Here is a 9,532-nt window from a genome sequence, read left to right as displayed (position 1 = left end):
TATTTCGATTAAAAATCGTTTGCGCATGCGCGGCAACGATTTTTTCAATGTTTTTGTGCACTGCGACATTCGGGATGCATTAAAACAGTTAAATCTTTATGGTAGCAGCATTTTTTCGATGAAAGATCGTTTTGCGTATGCGCGGCAACGATTTTTTCAATGTTTTTGTGCATTGCGACATTCGGGATGCCCAAAAACCGTTAAATCTTTAGGGTAGCAGCAATATTTTGGTGAAAAATCGTTTGCGCATACGCGGCAACCATTTTTTTAATGTTTTTTTCAACCACGACATTCGGGATGCCATAAATCTGGTAAATCTCGAGTGTACCAGCAATATTTCTGGTAAAAATCGTTTGCGCATGCTCGGCACCGTTTTTTTCAATGTTTTTGTGCACCGCGACATTCGGGAAGCCCAAAAACAATTAAATTCTTAGGGTAGCGGCATTATTTTTATGAAAAAATGTTTGCGCATGCGCGGACACCATTTTTTTAATGTTTTTGTGCACCACGACATTCGGGATGCTATAAAACTGTTAAATCTCGAAAGTAGCAGCATTATTTCGATTAAAAATCGTTTGCGCATGCGCGACAACGATTTTTTCATTGTTTTTGAGCACCGCGACATTCGGGATGCCCCAAAACTGCTAAAACTTGACGGTAGCAGCATTTTTTCGATGAAAAATATTTTGCACATGCGCAGCAACGATTTTTTCAATGTTTTTGTGCACCACGACATTCGGGATGCCATAAATCTTTTAAATCTCGAGGGTAGCAGCATTATTTCGATTAAAAATCGTTTGCGCATGCGCGGCAACGATTTTTTCAATGTTTTTGTGTACTGCGACATTCGGGATGCCCAAAAACCGTTAAATCTTTAGGGTAGCAGCATTATTTCGGTGAAAAATCGTTTGCGCATACGCGGCAACCATTTTTTTAATGTTTTTTTGCACCACGACATTCGGGATGCCATAAATCTGGTAAATCTCGAGGGTATTAGCACTATTTCTGTTAAAAATCGTTTGCGCATGCGCGGCACCGTTTTTTTCAATGTTTTTGTGCACCGCGACATTCGGGAAGCCCAAAAACAGTTAAATTTTTAGGGTAGCGGCATTATTTTGGTGAAAAATTGTTTGCACATGCGCGTCAACCATTTTTTTAATGTTTTTGTGCACCACGACATTCGGGATGCCATAAAACTGTAAAATCTCGAAAATAGCAGCATTATTTCGATTAAAAATCGTTTGCGCATGCGCGACAACGATTTTTTCATTGTTTTTGAGCACCGCGACATTCGGGATGCCCAAAAACTGCTAAAACTCGACGGTAGCAGCATTTTTTCAATGAAAAATATTTTGCACATGCGCAGCAACGATTTTTTCAATGTTTTTGTGCACCACGACATTCGGGATGTTAAAAAACAGTTAAATCTTTAGGGTAGCAGCATTATTTCGATGGAAAATATTTTGCGCATGCGCAGCAACGATTTTTTCAATGTTTTTTTTCCCCATGACATTCGGGACTCCCTAAAACTGTTAAATCTCGAGGGTAGCAGCATTATTTCGATTAAAAATCGTTTGCGCATGCGCGGCAACGATTTTTTCAATGTTTTTGTGCACTGCGACATTCGGGATGCATTAAAACAGTTAAATCTTTATGGTAGCAGCATTTTTTCGATGAAAGATCGTTTTGCGTATGCGCGGCAACGATTTTTTCAATGTTTTTGTGCATTGCGACATTCGGGATGCCCAAAAACCGTTAAATCTTTAGGGTAGCAGCAATATTTCGGTGAAAAATCGTTTGCGCATACGCGGCAACCATTTTTTTAATGTTTTTTTGCACCACGACATTCGGGATGCCATAAATCTGGTAAATCTCGAAGGTACCAGCACTATTTCTGTTAAAAATCGTTTGCGCATACGCGGCACCGTTTTTTTCAATGTTTTTGTGCACCGCGACATTCGGGAAGCCCAAAAACAGTAAATTTTTAGGGTAGCGGCATTTTTTTGGTGAAAAATTGTTTGCGCATGCGCGGCAACGATTTTTTCAATGTTTTTGTGCACCACGACATTCGCGATGCCATAAAACTGTTAAATCTCGAAAGTAGCAGCATTATTTCGATTAAAAATCGTTTGCGCATGCGCGACAACGATTTTTTCATTGTTTTTGAGCACCGCGACATTCGGGATGCCCCAAAACTGCTAAAACTCGACGGTAGCAGCATTTTTTCAATGAAAAATATTTTGCACATGCGCAGCAACGATTTTTTCAATGTTTTTGTGCACCACGACATTCGGGATGCCATAAATCTTTTAAATCTCGAGGGTAGCAGCATTATTTCGATTAAAAATCGTTTGCGCATGCGCGGCAACGATTTTTTCAATGTTTTTGTGTACCGCGACATTCGGGATGCCCAAAAACAGTTAAATCTTTAGGGTAGCAGCATTATTTCAATGAAAAATTGTTTGCGCATGCGCGGCAACGATTTTTGCAATGTTTTTGTGCACCGCGACATTCGGGATGCCTAAAAACAGTTAAATCTTTAGGGTAGCAGCATTATTTCGGTGAAAAATTGTTTGCGCTTGCGCGGCAACCCTTTTTTTAATGTTTTTGTGCACCACGACATTCGGGATGCCCAAAAACAGTTAAATCTCGAGGGTAGCAGCATTATTTCGATTGAAAATCGTTTGCGCATGCGCGGCAACGATTTTTTCAATGTTTTTGTGCACTGCGACATTCGGGATTCATAAAAACCGTTAAATCTTTATGGTAGCAGCATTATTTCTATAAAAGATCGTTTGCGCATGCGCGGCAACGATTTTTTCAATGTTTTTGTGCACTGCGACATTCGAGATGCCCAAAAGCAGTTAAGTCTTTAAGGTAGCAGCATTATTTCGATGAAAAATCGTTTGCGCATACGCAGTCACGATTTTTTCAATGTTTTTGTGCACCGCAACATTCGGGATCTAAAAAAACAGTTAAATCTTTAGGCTAGCAGCATTATTTCAATGAAAAATATTTTGCACATGCGCGGCAACCATTTAAAACAATTTTAAAAACGATTTTAAACAGTTAAATCTTTATGGTAGCAGCATTATTTCGATGAAAAATCGTTTGCGCATGCGCAGCGACGATTTTTTTAATGTTTTTGTGCACCGCGACATTCGGGATGCCCAAAAACAGTTAAATCTTTAGGGTAGCAGCATTATTTCGATGAAAAATCGTTTGCATATGCGCGGCAACGATTTTTTCAATGTTTTTGTGCACAACGACATTCGGGATGCCCTAAAACTGTTAAATCTTTAAGGTAGCAGCATTATTTCGATGAAAGATCGTTTGCGCATGCGCGGCAACGATTTTTTCAATGTTTTTGTCAACCGCGACATTCGGGATGCCAAAAAACAGTTAAATCTTTAGGGTAACAGCATTATTTCGATGAAGAATATTTTGCGCATGCACAGCAACGATTTTTTCAATGTTTTTGTGCACCACGACATTCGGGATACCCTAAAACTGTTAAATCTTGAGGGTAGCAGCATTATTTGGATGAAAAATCGTTTGCACATGCGCGGCAACGATTTTTTCAATGTTTTTGTGCACCACGACATTCGGGATGCATAAAAACAGTTAAATCTTTATGGTAGCAGCATTATTTCAATAAAAGATCGTTTGCGCATGCGCGGCAACGATTTTTTCAACGTTTTTGTGCACCGCGACATTCGGGATGCCAAAAAACAGTTAAATCTTTAGGGTAGCAGCATTATTTCGATGAAAAATATTTTGCGCATGCACAGCAACGATTTTTTCAATGTTTTTGTGCACCACGACATTCGGGATGCCCTAAAACTGTTAAATCTTGAAGGTAGCAGCATTATTTGGATGAAAAATCGTTTGCACATGCGCGGCAACCATTTTTTCAATGTTTTTGTGCACCGCGACATTCGGGATGCATAAAAACAGTTAAATCTTTATGGTAGCAGCATTATTTCGATGAAAGATCGTTTGCGCATTCGCGGCAACGATTTTTTCAATGTTTTTGTGCACCGCGACATTCGGGATGCCCAAAAACAGTTAACTCTTTAGGGTAGCAGCATTATTTCGATGAAAAATCGTTTGCGCATGCGCGGCAACGATTTTTTCAATGTTTTTGTGCACCACGACATTCGGGATGCCAAAAAACAGTTAAGTCTTTAGAGTAGCAGCATTATATCAATGGAAAATATTCTGCGCAAGCGCAGCAACGATTTTTTCAATGTTTTTGTGCACCAAGACATTCGGGATGCCCTAAAACTGTTAAATCTCTAGGGTAGCAGCATTATTTCGATGAAAAATCGTTTGCGCATGCGCGGCAACGATTTTTTCAATGTTTTTGTCAACCGCGACATTCGGGATGCCAAAAAACAGTTAAATCTTTAAGGTAGCAGCATTATTTCGATGAAAAATCGTTTGCGCATACGCAGTCACGATTTTTTCAATGTTTTTGTGCACCGCAACATTCGGGATGCCAAAAAACAGTTAAATCATTAGGGTAGCAGCATTATTTCAATGAAAAATATTTTGCGCATGCGCGGCAACGATTTAAACCATTTTAAAAATGATTTTAAACAGTTAAATCTTTATGGTAGCAGCATTATTTCGATGAAAAATCGTTTGCGCATGCGCAGCGACGATTTTTTTAATGTTTTTGTGCACCGCGACATTCGGGATGCCCAAAAACAGTTAAATCTTTAGGGTAGCAGCATTATTTCGATGAAAAATCGTTTGCATATGCGCGGCAACGATTTTTTCAATGTTTTTGTGCACAACGACATTCGGGATGCCCTAAAACTGTTAAATCTTTATGGTAGCAGCATTATTTCGATGAAAGATCGTTTGCGCATGCGCGGCAACGATTTTTTCAATGTTTTTGTCAACCGCGACATTCGGGATGCCAAAAAACAGTTAAATCTTTAGGGTAACAGCATTATTTCGATGAAGAATATTTTGCGCATGCACAGCAACGATTTTTTCAATGTTTTTGTGCACCACGACATTCGGGATACCCTAAAACTGTTAAATCTTCAGGGTAGCAGCATTATTTGGATGAAAAATCGTTTGCACATGCGCGGCAACGATTTTTTCAATGTTTTTGTGCACCACGACATTCGGGATGCATAAAAACAGTTAAATCTTTATAGTAGCAGCATTATTTCGATAAAAGATCGTTTGCGCATAAGCGGCAACGATTTTTTCAACGTTTTTGTGCACCGCGACATTCGGGATGCCAAAAAACAGTTAAATCTTTAGGGTAGCAGCATTATTTCGATGAAAAATATTTTGCGCATGCACAGCAACGATTTTTTCAATGTTTTTGTGCACCACGACATTCGGGATGCCCTAAAACTGTTAAATCTTGAGGGTAGCAGCATTATTTATATGAAAAATCGTTTGCACATGCGCGGCAACCATTTTTTCAATGTTTTTGTGCACCGCGACATTCGGGATGCATAAAAACAGTTAAATCTTTATGGTAGCAGCATTATTTCGATGAAAGATCGTTTGCGCATTCGCGGCAACGATTTTTTCAATGTTTTTGTGCACCGCGACATTCGGGATGCCCAAAAACAGTTAACTCTTTAGGGTAGCAGCATTATTTCGATGAAAAATCGTTTGCGCATGCGCGGCAACGATTTTTTCAATGTTTTTGTGCACCACGACATTCGGGATGCCAAAAAACAGTTAAGTCGTTAGGGTAGCAGCATTATATCAATGGAAAATATTCTGCGCAAGCGCAGCAACGATTTTTTCAATGTTTTTGTGCACCATGACATTCGGGATGCCCTAAAACTGTTAAATCTCTAGGGTAGCAGCATTATTTCGATGAAAAATCGTTTGCGCATGCGCGGCAACGATTTTTTCAATGTTTTTGTCAACCGCGACATTCGGGATGCCAAAAAACAGTTAAATCTTTAGGGTAGCAGCATTATTTCGATGAAAAATCGTTTGCGCATGCGCGGCAACGATTTTTTCAATGTTTTTGTGCACTGCGACATTCGAGATGCCCAAAAACAGTTAAATCTTTAAGGTAGCAGCATTATTTCGATGAAAAATCGTTTGCGCATACGCAGTCACGATTTTTTCAATGTTTTTGTGCACCGCAACATTCGGGATGCCAAAAAACAGTTAAATCATTAGGGTAGCAGCATTATTTCAATGAAAAATATTTTGCGCATGCGCGGCAACGATTTAAACCATTTTAAAAATGATTTTAAACAGTTAAATCTTTATGGTAGCAGCATTATTTCGATGAAAAATTGTTTGCACATGCGCGGCAACGATTTTTTCAATGTTTTTGTGCACCACGACATTCGGGATGCCCTAAAATTGTTAAATCTTTATGGTAGCAGCATTATTTCGATGAAAGATCGTTTGCGCATAAGCGGCAACGATTTTTTCAATGTTTTTGTCAACCGCGACATTCGGGATGCATAAAAACAGTTAAATCTTTATGGTAGCAGCATTATTTCGATGAAAAATCGTTTGCGCATGCGCAGCAACGATTTTTTCAATGTTTTTGTGCACCACGACATTCGGAATGCCAAAAAACAGTTAAATCTTTAGGGTAGCAGCATTATTTCAATGGAAAATATTTTGCGCAAACGCAGCAACGATTTTTTCAATGTTTTTGTGCACCATGACATTCGGGATGCCCTAAAACTGTTAAATCTCGAGGGTAGCAGCATTATTTCCATGAAAAATCGTTTGCGTATGCGCGGCAACAATTTTTTCAATGTTTTTGTGCACCGCGACATTCGGGATGCATTAAAACAGTTAAATCTTTATGGTAGCAGCAATATTTCGATGAAAAATCGTTTGCGCATGCGCGGCAACGATTTTTTCAATGTTTTTGTGCACTGCGACATTCGAGATGCCCAAAAACAGTTAAGTCTTTAAGGTAGCAGCATTATTTCGATGAAAAGTTGTTTGCGCATGCGCGGCAGCGATTTTTTAATGTTTTGTGCACCACGACATTCGGAATGCCATAAAACTGTTAAATCTCGAGGGTAGCAGCATTATTTCGATTAAAAATCGTTTGCGCATGCGCGCGAACGATTTTTTCAATGTTTTTGTGCACTGCGACATTCGGGATGAATAAAAAAAGTTAAATCTTTATGGTAGCAGCATTATTTCGATGAAAGATCGTTTGCGCATGCGCGGCAACGATTTTTTCAATGTTTTTGTGCACTGCGACATTCGAGATGCCCAAAAACAGTTAAATCTTTAAGGTAGCAGCATTATTTCGATGAAAAATTGTTTGCGCATACGCAGTCACGATTTTTTCAATGTTTTTGTGCACCGCAACATTCGGGATGCCAAAAAACAGTTAAATCATTAGGGTAGCAGCATTATTTCAATGAAAAATATTTTGCGCATGCGCGGCAACGATTTAAACCATTTTAAAAATGATTTTAAACAGTTAAATCTTTATGGTAGCAGCATTATTTCGATGAAAAATAGTTTGCACATGCGCGGCAACGATTTTTTCAATGTTTTTGTGCACCACGACATTCGGGATGCCCTAAAATTGTTAAATCTTTATGGTAGCAGCATTATTTCGATGAAAGATCGTTTGCGCATGGGCGGCAACGATTTTTTCAATGTTTTTGTCAACCGCGACATTCGGGATGCCAAAAAACAGTTAAATCTTTAGGGTAGCAGCATTATTTCGATGAAAAATATTTTGCACATGCACAGCAACGAATTTTTCAATGTTTTTGTGCACCACGACATTCGGGATGCCCTAAAACTGTTAAATCTTGAGGGTAGCAGCATTATTTGGATGAAAAATCGTTTGCACATGCGCGGCAACCATTTTTTCAATGTTTTTGTGCACCGCGACATTCGGGATGCATAAAAACATGTTAAATCTTTATGGTAGCAGCATTATTTCGATGAAAAATAGTTTGCACATGCGCGGCAACGATTTTTTCAATGTTTTTGTGCACCACGACATTCGGGATGCCCTAAAATTGTTAAATCTTTATGGTAGCAGCATTATTTCGATGAAAGATCGTTTGCGCATGGGCGGCAACGATTTTTTCAATGTTTTTGTCAACCGCGACATTCGGGATGCCAAAAAACAGTTAAATCTTTAGGGTAGCAGCATTATTTCGATGAAAAATATTTTGCACATGCACAGCAACGATTTTTTCAATGTTTTTGTGCACCACGACATTCGGGATGCCCTAAAACTGTTAAATCTTGAGGGTAGCAGCATTATTTGGATGAAAAATCGTTTGCACATGCGCGGCAACGATTTTTTCAATGTTTTTGTGAACCGCGACATTCGGGATGCATAAAAACAGTTAAATCTTTATGGTAGCAGCATTATTTCGATGAAAAATCGTTTGCGCATGCGCAGCAACGATTTTTTCAATGTTTTTGTGCACCACGACATTCGGGATGCCAAAAAACAGTTAAATCTTTAGGGTAGCAGCATTATTTCAATGGAAAATATTTTGCGCAAGCGCAGCAACGATTTTTTCAATGTTTTTGTGCACCATGACATTCGGGATGCCCTAAAACTGTTAAATCTCGAGGGTAGCAGCATTATTTCCATGAAAAATCGTTTGCGTATGCGCGGCAACAATTTTTTCAATGTTTTTGTGCACCGCGACATTCGGGATGCATTAAAACAGTTAAATCTTTATGGTAGCAGCAATATTTTGATGAAAAATCGTTTGCGCATGCGCGGCAACGATTTTTTCAATGTTTTTGTGCACTGCGACATTCGAGATGCCCAAAAACAGTTAAATCTTTAAGGTAGCAGCATTATTTCGATGAAAAGTTGTTTGCGCATGCGCGGCAGCGATTTTTTTAATGTTTTTGTGCACCACGACATTCGGAATGCCATAAAACTGTTAAATCTCGAGGGTAGCAGCATTATTTCGATTAAAAATCGTTTGCGCATGCGCGCCAACGATTTTTTCAATGTTTTTGTGCACTGCGACATTCGGGATGAATAAAAAAAGTTAAATCTTTATGGTAGCAGCATTATTTCGATGAAAGATCGTTTGCGCATGCGCGGCAACGATTTTTTCAATGTGTTTGTGCACTGCGACATTCGAGATGCCCAAAAACAGTTAAATCTTTAAGGTAGCAGCATTATTTCGGAATGAAATCGTTTGCGCATAACGCAGTCACGATTTTTTCAATGTTTTTGTGCACCGCAACATTCGGGATGCCAAAAAACAGTTAAATCATTAGGGTAGCAGCATTATTTCAATGAAAAATATTTTGCGCATGCGCGGCAACGATGTAAACCATTTTAAAAATGATTTTAAACAGTTAAATCTTTATGGTAGCAGCATTATTTCGATGAAAAATAGTTTGCACATGCGCGGCAACGATTTTTTCAATGTTTTTGTGCACCACGACATTCGGGATGCCCTAAAATTGTTAAATCTTTATGGTAGCAGCATTATTTCGATGAAAGATCGTTTGCGCATGGGCGGCAACGATTTTTTCAATGTTTTTGTCAACCGCGACATTCGGG

Source organism: Dendronephthya gigantea, unplaced genomic scaffold, assembly GCF_004324835.1.
Source record: "Dendronephthya gigantea isolate DGI-Jeju-01 unplaced genomic scaffold, DenGig_1.0 000357F, whole genome shotgun sequence".
Lineage (NCBI taxonomy): Eukaryota > Metazoa > Cnidaria > Anthozoa > Malacalcyonacea > Nephtheidae > Dendronephthya > Dendronephthya gigantea.
This window is presented reverse-complemented; position numbering follows the sequence as displayed.